General features: G+C 39.7%; 1 protein-coding gene and 1 pseudogene across 3 annotated transcripts in view; one reads left to right on the top strand and one right to left on the bottom strand.

Moving 5' to 3' along the window:
* NFE2L2 (nuclear factor, erythroid 2-like 2) overlaps nucleotides 1-12,425 on the bottom strand; it is a 176,874-nt gene that overhangs the window by 32,617 nt on the left and 131,832 nt on the right. The gene's annotated exons all lie outside the window — the stretch shown is intronic.
* Nucleotides 451-8,818, top strand: LOC105002954 (annotated as a pseudogene).

The raw sequence follows: 12,425 nt of genomic DNA, 5'->3' as shown, positions 1-12,425 counted from the left end.
TGGCGGCGGCGGCGGCGGCTCCTGGGGGATCCTAGGAACTCGCTTCTCCCTGACTTGGCCGGAGTCGCCGACCGGGCTCTTGCCCCGCTCCGCCTCCCGCCCCCCCGAGGGCGGGGCAAGAGCCCAGGCCCTTCCTTCCCCAGCCGGCCTAGCGGGCCGAGCTTCCGAAAATCCCCCACCCTCGCCGGGGCTGACGCAAGAAGCTGGCCGTCCTGGGGCGGGAAAGAGTTGCGGGCGGGGGTCTCAGGGGCGGCTGCGGGCTGGCAGAGTGCCTGGAGGAGGGCCCCCGTAGCTCCCCGGGCTCCGCTCTCAGTTTGCCCTTCCGGCGAATGCAGCCATCGCTCCCCGCCCGCGGGATTAGGAGTTGTTTGCCGAAGGTCGCTGGGGTTCGGGTGCTTTGAAACAGTTTAAACAGTTGAAACAAACACGCTTGGAGACTCGGCAAAGGCGATGGTATCGGAGCTGCGCCTCCCTGCTTTGGATTTGCAGAACCTTGCCCGGCTTTATCTCTCCCCACCGCCCGAGAGTGGCGCCAGCCCCGGGGGTGGGGGCCGGAAGCCGGGACCTGGGCCCAGCGCCCCGCGAGCTGCCCTTTCGCTCCGGTTCAACCAGTGAGACTGGCCTGGGGGAGAAGTGGACCGCGCGGGGAGCTCGTGCTCGCAGTCACCCTGATCGCCCTCCACTTACTCCCACGCCTTGCACTCTCGCCAGGCTTCAGTCGCCGAGGGCAAACGGAGAAGTCTCTTTGGATCGGAGTGTGGTCCATATTGCCCACCCGGAGCATTCTCTTCCCACCAGAGTGCACTCGCCACACCATAGATGGCGATTTTTAACCCCGTTCGATATGACAAACGTGTCATAACCTCTAGAAGTTTTCATGTACTCAAGATACGATTTTAAAAACAAAAACGCAAAAAAACAAGTTATAAAACTGTGTAGTGTGGACCCGTTCTGTGAAAGCATGTACCTAGAAAAAAAAAAGTTCTTCAAAATATTACTAGTAATATTAATAGTTGCAGGACCTTGAATGATTTTTATTTTTCTCTTTGTTACTTTAAGTATGTTTTAAATCTACAATGAATGTGTATTATTCACTGCACATTAAAAACAATTATTTAAAAGTAGTCGGTGCCCAGAGCAAACTTAAAGTACTTGAAAACAGGAATATTGTGAAATCTTATGATTTAAAAAAGAATAGAGAAATGATTTAGTTTTGTTTTCTCTTATGCAACAGCACTCTTTCTAGCTCTTTAACAAGCCTGGTTTTCAGTTTCTGACTTCTTCGAATTATGCAAAACCAGGTGGAATAGACAGTGTCTGGCACTGGTTTTACTATTTCATTCAAAAACCTGACGCCAAAAAAAAAGAAAACCATAAAAGCCTGACTACAGTAGACCAACGCCCCCAAAGCTGCAAAGAACTTACTTTCTCTCGGTTGCATAATTTGACACTCCCAGGACTTACCTGTTGATGTATATGTTCGAATATTTCTTAAGTGAAGCCTAAATTAATTGCTTGTAACTGAAGTAAGTTTCTTCACTTTGAATTAAACTTTCAGCTGTTAAGTGAGAAGCCTGAAAAATGATCTGCGCACTAACAAGTTCAGGAGAAGTGATTTACAGTGAACCTGACATGGAATATGCAGAGACATTATGAAATGACATTTCTGCGTCAAAGAATGGCACCAGAGTATATTGCTAACAATTCAAGTTACTTATTAAAATTAGTACATGGAGAAGGTAGACAGAAAGCCCAGGAGGCAGGCGATAACAAAGTCATATACGACATGATGGCTGCCATCCAGTGGCTTATAAAATTTGGTATTTCCTTGTTGGGCAACAAATTTCCGTTGAGTTTAGACTGAATAAAATAAACTTTACTTTTGCAAAACTGCAATTACTGGGAGTATATTATTTCAGGCACCTGCAGAGTACATATTTTCAAAGGGAGGAGGACAATAGGATAACAGTCTGAACATGTTTAAGAAAAATTAAGGAAACAAAGCTGTTTGGCATTAAATGGGGATTCAGCACAAGAGGAGGAAACCCCAGTCTCGGACCACCCACATCAAGGAGGTTCCTGGTCTTTGCAGAACTCTGATGCAAGATATATCCATGTGAGAAACGAGGCCTTGCCCTCTAAACTTAAATGTAGTGCCATGAAGGCACAGATACTGTGCACCAAGGAGTTCCAGGTTGCTGGTTTTTCTCTCCTGACCTGTTGCCATGGGAGTTATTTTACCGTCAGCTCTCCTTGCTATTTTATTTTCCCCCTCAATTGGCTTCACATTCTACTAACCTGTGTATGTTTCTATCTGAATTCTTTGCCATCCTTAGAAAGGGAACCCTCCAGGTACGCTTGAGATGCGTGACCAAGTTTTAACACTTAGTTCCGGAACTGTCATAAAAAACAAGCATCATCAGGTAAGCCTTCCAAGTATGCAAAGTTTGGATAACAGTGATGCAATGACCCATTTATTTCACCTTCTCCGTGATCTAATCTGCCAAATTTGCAAGACCCAAGAAAGTACCTACTGTTTTCAAAGTCCTCCATCACCTTGAGGCTTCTTCCCTCTGCTTATTCCTTTTCATTGTACTCCATGTTTCACCAAGAAAGTATCCAAACTCCCTTGGCATTATTGTTAAAATTCTAAATTTGTACAGCCTCCAGTGGGAGCAGATCCAGTAGCTAGTTTGCCCAGATGGCACTGAGTGAACTGCCCCTCCTGGTGTGTTGCTGTGCTTGTGTAGTCCCTCACATTGCACCAAGGCTGGCCCGGAGACTTGCTGTAACTTACGGGAGGCCGGAAGTGACACTATGCCAAGTCTCCACTAAGCTTTAAAAGGGCCTGACAGCTTTGAATTTTACAGTCTTAGAAGTCAGCCATCATGTAAGAAGTCTGACTATCTTTGTGGGAAGAGAGGCTGTGGGGAAAAGCCCTGGGGGGTGAGACTTCAAGTGGAAGGAGCAGCTATGTGAACCAAGGCACCAGACATATGAGTGAAGAAACCAGACTAGCTCATCTAGCCACCCAGTTGAACCCCAGGAGACCTCAGCCCCAGCTGCTATCTGACTGCAATCGTATATAAGAGACTCCAAGCAAGACCAGCAGAAGACTGCCTGGGTGAGCCCAGTCAGCCCAGAGAATTGTGAGAGATTATAATAAATTGTTTTTAGCCACTACATTTTGGGTCTGTTTCACAGCAATAGATAACCAAACAGCATATATTGAATATCAAAGACATGTTTTCTCCTGGCTGCTTTTTGTTTGTTAACAATTATTGGCATCACATATAGGGATGGTACTTTGCAGTTTAACAAGAGTCTCAAACCCTCAGGAGGAATTGACCACCCTGTGAATGAAGAAGGTATTTTTCCTATGTTATACCCTCTTCACTGCTACATACAAAGTAAATCACCTCATCACAGTATGTATCAGTATCACACCATTAGACAGATGATGGTGAGATAGTCTCTTTATGCAAATACACTTAAGGAACACAGATATTCCATCAGTTAAGTAGATTGAGGTATAAATGCATACAGAGATTTTGGCCCTAACATGACCTCATTTATCCCAGTTATGTAACATCCTTGCTGGATATCTGCTGAGGGAATTTGAACTTCAGGAGCATCATGCCCAGTGGATAAACTAAACTCCAGTACAGTAGTGTTCAAAATAATAGGCATATTAGTTTAAAAACACACCCATAACATTGGTTCCTTGGTGAGCACACACCTCACTGTGCAAACTACTAATACAAAGAGTTGTATATTACCAAAGCCAGCTTTAACTCTTGTAGTTTCCTGCTCATAATAGAATGAGTGCCCTACAGGAACTGCAATGCAGTGTGTGAAGAGAAAAACCTGGAAGTTTAAAAGAGTGCTTTTGAATTATGTATGTTGATACCAACATAAAAATATATGCATAGGAAAAAAAAGACAAACATACACATTCCAAAATGTTAACCACAATTATTCTGATTAGGTTACAAATGCTTTTTATTTTTTCTCATTTTCGCCTGCCTGCATTTTCCTTAAAAAAACATATATTACTTTTATAGTAATAAGCAGGAAAAAAAGTTGTGTTGGGGTACAGAGGTAAAGGAGGAACCCTTGCTTTTCTCCCAAGACACTGGGTCCATTTCATTTTCAAATTGAATTTTAACCACAAGATTTACAAATATTTCCATTCTGCCTTTACTAGAGAGGAGCCTGGAGAATTTGACCACATCTTTAAGCGTAGTTGTAGTAAGGGTCTAAAGATCTTTTGCTCTTTCAATCTGCTGCTATATTTGCAAAGTTTCGCTCTGCAGAATAGGAGCCCCCAGATAAAGATGGCATGTTAAGAGTACATAGAGAAGTGCAGGATCCAAGTGATGTGCAAAGTTGTTCATACATAATGTTGCTGTATGGGGAAATTAGAGTACAGGAAAACACGCCTAGACCTATGACTGCAAGACTGGTTACCAAATATTAATAATGGATTTTGAATATCAGATACTTCTCACTTTCATCCTTGTACTGTTCTGGATTGTTCAAAGATTTACAGTATGTATTTTCAGAATTTGGGGGAAATCCACTAACCTGTTTTCATTTTGGACAAATAAAAGGCAAAATGCAATAATGTAAGAGCAGAATATCCTCATGGACAGGCCTTGCAAAGTCTTTAACATTCAGAGGCTGGAATGTGAAAAGGGAAGTAAGATTTGCCAACATACTTCTTTCTGGAGCAGACTCTCATTTTGACCTTTGAATAATATTGGAATTAAAAGAACCCTTAGAGATACTCTGTCTCAAAGATGGCAAGTATGTTTTATTTTGGTTGCTAACTCTAAATGATGGGTAGTGACTGCCTAGGATGTTTTGCTGAGAGGAATTCAGAAGCAGCTTCCTAATTTGGGTAGAAAAATTTCAGTGATTGACTAACAATGTCTGCCAGGGGCACAGACAGATAGGAATGTCAGTATATGTCATGTGTTTTCCCTCCCTGATCTAATCCAGCTCTCTACTTTTACGTTTGAAGAAATTGAGGGGGTGAAGTGGTTACCAGTGAGCACAGAACTAGGTTTTGGCAGAGCCAGGAGTAGAAGAACACTTATGTTCTGCCAGTAAGATGAATTGATTTGGACTTCTGCAGGCATATCTAGCACTGGACCAGAACTAAAGCCTCAGATACAAATGTTATTTACATGTCAGCACCTTATTTTTGGAAGAGGTTAATAACCTAGTTTATTAATCATAATTATTCCATATATTTTATAAACATTCCCAATAAATCATGACTATGTGATTAATCCCCATATTATAAATCAAAAGACTGCAAAACAATGAAATGAATTGCTCAAGGCTCAAGAAAATTATTTTATTTCAAACCGGCTGGACCTAAAGCCCAGAACTCCGTCCACTCTAGGTCACATCTCTGCAGAGTCCCTTAGCTGTGCTGTATTTACTGAGAGTACCCACAGCAGAGGTCCCTGAAGATTACATTTTTCCACATTTCGTTTAATTAATTCCCCATAGGCTGAATGATAAAGTATTTTTCACTAGAGAGAAAGCTTGCAAACAAATATGATAACAGGATTTCCACATGTAAGAACCTCAAAGTGAAGTGTAAGAAGAAACTAAATGGGCTACTTGGAACTTCATCCCCTCTGTGTAATGACAAGGCTTTAATTTTTCTGTTTTAATGAAAAGGTCTAAGAACAAGGTATAAAATGTACTGACAAGACTGCAAGCTATTGTATCCTTCTACTTTGTCCAACAAATGAAATTTCTCTGGTTGTATGCTTCTTAAAAAGCCTAACGTGCAGGTAACTTTAATGTGTTTAGAGCTATCTCTCCTCAAAAGACTCAGGTACTAGTTCATTACATTTTCTTTCTTCTGATGAAAAATAAATTATTTCAGTATTTGAAGTTTATAAACTTTCAAAAGTCTGTGATGACAAATGTACGAATTCACTTGCCTTTTTGAGTTTACACTGTGGGCCATGCACTTTATATGGACTGTTTAATTTAATCCTTTCAGAAAACCAGTGACATAGGTGCATTATTGTGCTCATGCTCAGTCCTATCCGACTCTTTGATCCCATGGACTATAGCCCACCAGGCTCCTTTGTCCACAGGCTTTTACAAGCAAGAATACTGGAGTGGGTTGTCATTTCCTCCTCCAGAGGATCTTCTGTACCCAGGGACCCAACGTGTGTCTCCTGCATTCGCAGGTGGATTCTTTACCACTGAGCCACCTGAGAAGCCCATAGGTATATTACTACCCTCTTTAGAAGTGAGGAAAATGAGGCTTAGAGAGGCTAGCTAATTTTATTTATGGTCAAACAGTTAGCAAGTAGCTGAGCAGGTCACTCTGGCTCTAAAGTTTTTAAGCATGCAGATTTGCTATCTGATGGATGTTTAAAAGAATGGCAAGGGTTAATTAGGGAACTCAGGAAAAAATGTTTTCTGAGATGTTTTGCCAAACATTATCCAGATAATTCATTCATTTAAAAAATAACAGTTGATGAAGGGCACCATGCTGTGGGTTAGAGGGAAGACCAAGATGAGTTAAACTTGGATTCTACTCTCAAAGTCCTTATAGTCCAGTAATAAAACTTTACAATTGACCATAGCCAGTAAGTGGTGAATGCCACAAAAGGGTAGTCTATCCAACTTAATGGCAGAGGTCATGGTTGATTCTTCCTTTTTAAGAAAAATCAGGACTTAGGTGCTTCCGCTGCTGCCCTACAGTGACCGCCGCCACCCCTGCCCTGCTGCGCCTGCCCTGCCACCGCCGCAGCCTCGGGACTGGCTGTATGATTAGGCCACAATTTTCAATGAGCAGATATATTCCTTAGTTCTGTGGTGTTCTCGGTCACACATTTATGAAGTTTTTGAAGGGCAGTGGAGATTACTGCCAGGCATAGCATGACCTCTGTGCAGACAGGTGAACTGCAGAAATTCATTACTGCTCCACCACGAAGCCCCCAGAAGACTGGTTAACCTGGACACAGAGGTGTTGAGTTGAAATCCACAGAGCATTTTTTACAAGAGTTTTGACCTGGATGGGGTACACCTCAGTACTCTTCCTTTCTATTGCCTCAGTATTACTGGATTGAAGAACTGCTGCTTCTTGTTAAGAGGTTCATTCATTCATTACTCCCAATTTCATACTCAAAAGCACTGAGAATTTCAAGTGGCGTATATTGAAGGTGACTCAGTTTCTTCGCATCATTTCTGTATTCAATTTTTTAAGTTGTTTCACATCCCTATTGAGTTAACTAAATTAACCCCCAGCTCCTGTAGAAGTTACATACACATGAGATTTCTTATTACACACAACCCAACTAATGCGACCTTAAACAAATTTATAGCGGAACTTAAGAAGTTCCACTATAGTAAGAGTATGTGAAGCAACTTGTGACACTACTCCTTGTGGAGAAAGAAGGCATCCGTGTTCTCAGTTGGCCTTTTGATGATGGCGCACCGCCATCTAACCAGACTGTTGATGATTGGTCACGTCTTGTGAAAATTAAGTTTCGTGAAGACTGTGGTTGTGGTATTGCTGTTCATTGTGTTGTGGGCCTTGGCAGAGCTCCAGTCACCCTAGCACTAACTGAAGGTGGAATGAAACATGAAGATGAGTACAGTTCATAAGAAAGTGGCGAGGAGCTTTTAACGGCAAGCAACTTTTGAATTTGGAGAAGTATCATCCTAAAATGCAGCTGCGCTTCAAAGACTCCTTTGGGCATAGAAACAACTGTTGCAGTCAATAAAACCAGGGTGTGTGATGCCATTGCTTAGAAGTGGAACCTGAGACAGGATGGAATTTGTTGTACATAGTAGATAGCCTGTTGGCTTGGTGAATAAGTCTACTGAAGCTCCAGAGGAGTGTTGAAGAGCAGTTTTACCAGGCCACAAGCCTGGCAGAATTGCAGACTCTGTTCAGGTTATGATCAACCTATTTGGATACTAGTAAAGAACTCATGCTGTTCAGCATTTAAAATGTGCTTATAATTTGTACCAGTTGACCCTTCCTGAAATCATGCAGTATTGAGTCACATCTTTAAATCTGTTTCCATGCCAGAATCTTATCAATATGTAAGAAATTTAGAAAGACTAGGTGCCAAAATACCCAGCACAATACTTGTATATTTTTAGTATCATATAGAACAAATCCCAGGAACTATGAGCACTCTGGACCTTACGTGGTTTATTCCTTGCATCATTTCAAACACAGAAAGTAGGGCCTATGAGGTTTGCTCACAATATATTTCCATCTCCCACACTCATACCAGGATACATCAGATTTGCTCCCTTTTTAATTAACCAAGTCTTACAGTGATTATTTAATATCTTCCTATAAATCTCATTTTGTGTTGTAGAAGGCCTCCATTTTGAAAATCTACATTGTACAGAAGCACATGTCTTTAATGTCTCTAGACAAAAGCCTTACAGTTCATTTTAATGTTTGCACTTTGGGGTGCAGCTTCCAGGGAGGGCCTGAAAACAGAATGGGAGGGGGCTATTAAGTATTTTTAGTAAAACATTGCCTTTGTCTTGTGCAGAACATGTAGAATATGCACTTTAATTTAGTAAGTATTTCTTAAAAGGTACAAATACTTTGTTATTGTAACTAAAACAATTCTTAGTCAAAATTTCTGAAATTCTTGTAATTTTTTCCATACTTACCTGAAGTTGTTTACCAACTTGGTTTTGTTTGAAGTGTGATTCCCAGCTTCTCTTGCAAAAAAAAAAAAGTGGGTTTCTGCTAATGAATTAAATAGACATTTAATATTTTATATACCTTTTGAGCTGTGTAACTTAATATTTGGATACTTGACAATTTGTTTTATTATGTAATTGATGAAATGGTGATGTGTATTAACGTTAGCTCAACTATTTATTTATATTGTCCAGGAACATGTGGTTATAGTACTGTGAAGAAATAATTTGTCAGTGTTCACCAGCTTGTAAAAATCTAGTGCAAGAGCTTAAACATTAAATAAATAATGAAATGCAAAAAAAAAAAAAAAAGAAAAATCAACACAATGATTTTTCTGTAAGACAGTTTTATTGAGGTATAATCAACATGTAGTAAGTGGCATAAATTTCAAGTATACAACTTGATAAGTTTTGATATATATATATATATATATATGTATATATGAAGCCATCAACACAATTAAAATAATGAATGTAAGTATTATCCCCCCAAATTTGCTCATGTCTCCTTTAATTCCTGCTTCTCTCTGTTCCCCCATCCCATCTCTAGGCAACCAGTCATCTACTTTCTGCATCTATTATAGTTTGCATGTTCTAGAATATTATCAGTGAGCTTGTCCAATATGTACTCTTTTTAAATCTAGCTTACTTTGCTCTGCATAATTGAGGTTCATATATGTTATTGCATGTATCCATAGCTAGTTCCTTTTTATTGTAGAGTAATATTCATTGTGAGGGTATACTTCTGTTTGTTTATCCACTCACATGTTGATAATATATTGGGTTGTTTGCATTTTTAAACTTGTGAAACATGCATGTGTAAGATATATATTTCATTTCTTTTGGGTACATACTTAGGAGTAGAATAGCTGGGTCATATGGTAGGAGCATGATTAACTTTTATAAGAAACACTAGACCTTTTCCTAAGTGTTTATACCATTTTACATTTCCACTGACAACCTAATAAGAATTTCAATTCCTTCATATCCCTTCCAAGATTACTTGATATTATTAATATATATTATAATTAATATTTAATATATAGTATATTTATATATACACACATGTATATGTGACACATGTAATTATTAATAAATATGTGCATATGTATATACTCTTCATTGAATTTACATCTCCCAATGACTAAAGATGATGACTATCTTTTCATGGCACAGCAATTTTAATGTGTAATATAATGTTTTTTATATGTTGACTGAAAGGAAGGGATGTATCCCTACAATATACTTCATTATTAGAAACTTTACTGTTAGGTAAATCAAAGAGCTATGGTAAAGAAATATCTTGACTGTTGATTTACATGACATATAAAATCCAGAAAATATAAAATATGCACCTTAGTGCAAATTTGGGTTATTAAAAAAAAACTACAGAACACTGAGATTTTACTTTCAGCTGGTGCCTCTGAATTTCTTCCACTCACCATGCATTGATGGACCCACTTGTGGTTCCTGCACCATACTGAGAAGCAACAAGTATTATCTATCTCTTTTTTTCCTCTCCTTTTGAAACCCTAGTTGTTACCAGGTACAATTTTAATCAAATTGGTTAAAATCATCTATTAACTACTCTTCTGAAAAGGCACTGCAATTTTATTGTTTTTTTAAATGGGGTCCTAAACACCAAATAAATAGATTTTTTGTGAAAATACTGATTTATAAAATAGAGGAAGTTTTTTCTGCACACTATAGAATTCTCCATAAAGGAACATTACAGAGACATTTCTTGTTAAAGTGTGCCCATTCTAGTATCTTGGGGAAGTAATTACTGTACAGTCAGCAGCAAAAAATAGGTCCTTTCAATTTCAATTGTCCACTCCAGGAAGAAGGTCATATAATACCAACATTTAATCTCCTAATAGTCTATTCAATTTAATAAAAAAAATCAATGGCTGTACTGTTCAAGGTGCGCCATGTGAGACTTGACTGAGCACATACTATGTATGAGGCTCTGCTTCCAGACACCTCACATGTTTTATTTCTAATCTTTACAACAACCATTTTACAGGGGATAAATCTGAGCACAATCTAGTATAGTAACTTGGCCAAGACACACAGTTCAGTAACTTGGCTAAGATTCCGCACCAGAGTTCAGGTGAAATCCTAGGAGTTTTTTTGTTTGTTTTGGTTTGGTTTTTTTGGCCACTCCACAAGGCATGAGGACCTTAGCTTCCCAATCAGGGATCGAAGCCCTGTCTCCTGCAGTGGAAGCACGGAATCCTAACCACTGGCTTATCAGGGGATTCCCTGAAATCCTAGGTTTAATTCATTCCAAAACCTTTGTTTTTTCACTAAGCCAAGCTAGTTCCAAGACACCAACCAATTCTTTGTAAATAATTAAACAATATAGGAACTCTGAGCTATCCTATAATTTTTGCCATGCACCTCATTTAACTTTGAAGGGTGAACCATAATTTTATGCTATTGGGATATATTAAAGCCTTGCCATAATTTTCACATTGAAATTCAATTTAATATTTTCCCTGTATTTGTTTTTCTTTCTTGATTGTTGTTTATCAACCCTCTACTATTGATCTAAATCTATAAATACATAAAAAAGAAATTATAAGGGTCCCTAGAAACCTGTATTTGATTGTTAGTGGCTTATAGGTGAATTTGAAGAATATTACTCTAAGGAATACAATTCAGATTTCATGGCCCAAGATCTTCAAAGCAAACTGCCAATCAATGTCAGATTTGATCACTGGGCTTTATCAAAAGTATCATTTTTCCAACAGATCACCATTATGATTTCAACAGTCTATACCCTGTTCTGAGTGAGTTATGCATTAATCACTTACTATAGTGTGAATCTGTTATCTCTTAGAAAGCTTAATTTGACGAGAGTAGGTATGAGGAAGAGATTGACATCAACATGGCTAACAGAAGAAAAGTCAGATACCTCTTAATAAATGTAATAATCAGATCAGATCAGATCAGTTCAGTTGCTCAGTCGTGTCCGACTCTTTGCAACCCCATGAATCGCAGCACGCCAGGCCTCCCTGTCCATCACCAACTCCCGGAGTGCACTCAGACTCACGTCCATCGAGTCAGTGATGCCATCCAGCCATCTCATCCTCTGTTGTCCCCTTCTCCTCCTGCCCCCAATCCCTCCCAGCATCAGAGTCTTTTCCAATGAGTTAACTCTTCGCATGAGGTGGCCAAAGTACTGGAGTTTCAGCTTTAGCATCATTCCTTCCAAAGAAATCCCAGGGCTGATCTCCTTTAGAATGGACTGGTTGGATCTCCTTGCAGTCCAAGGGACTCTCAAGAGTCTTCTCCAACACCACAGTTCAAAAGTATCAATTCTTCGGCGCTCAGCCTTCTTCACAGTCCAACTCTCACATCCATACATGACCACAGGAAAAACCATAGCCTTGACTAGACGGACCTTTGTTGGCAAAGTAATGTCTCTGCTTTTGAATATGCTATCTAGGTTAGTCATAACTCCTTCCAAGGAGTAAGCGTCTTTTAATTTCATGGCTGCAGTCACCATCTGCAGTGATTCTGATACTGTTTCCACTGTTTCCCCGTCTATTTCCCATGAAGTGATGGGACCGGATGACATGATCTTCGTTTTCTGAATGTTGAGCTTTAAGCCAACTTTTTCACTCTCCACTTTCACCTTCATCAAGAGGCTTTTTAGTTCCTCTTCACTTTCTGCCATAAGGGTGTGTCATCTGCATATCTGA

Source organism: Bison bison, unplaced genomic scaffold (genome assembly GCF_000754665.1).
Source record: "Bison bison bison isolate TAMUID 2011002044 unplaced genomic scaffold, Bison_UMD1.0 scf7180017864460, whole genome shotgun sequence".
NCBI lineage: Eukaryota > Metazoa > Chordata > Mammalia > Artiodactyla > Bovidae > Bison > Bison bison.
Note: the sequence above shows the minus strand (reverse complement) of the source record. Positions and strands in the feature narration are given on the sequence as shown.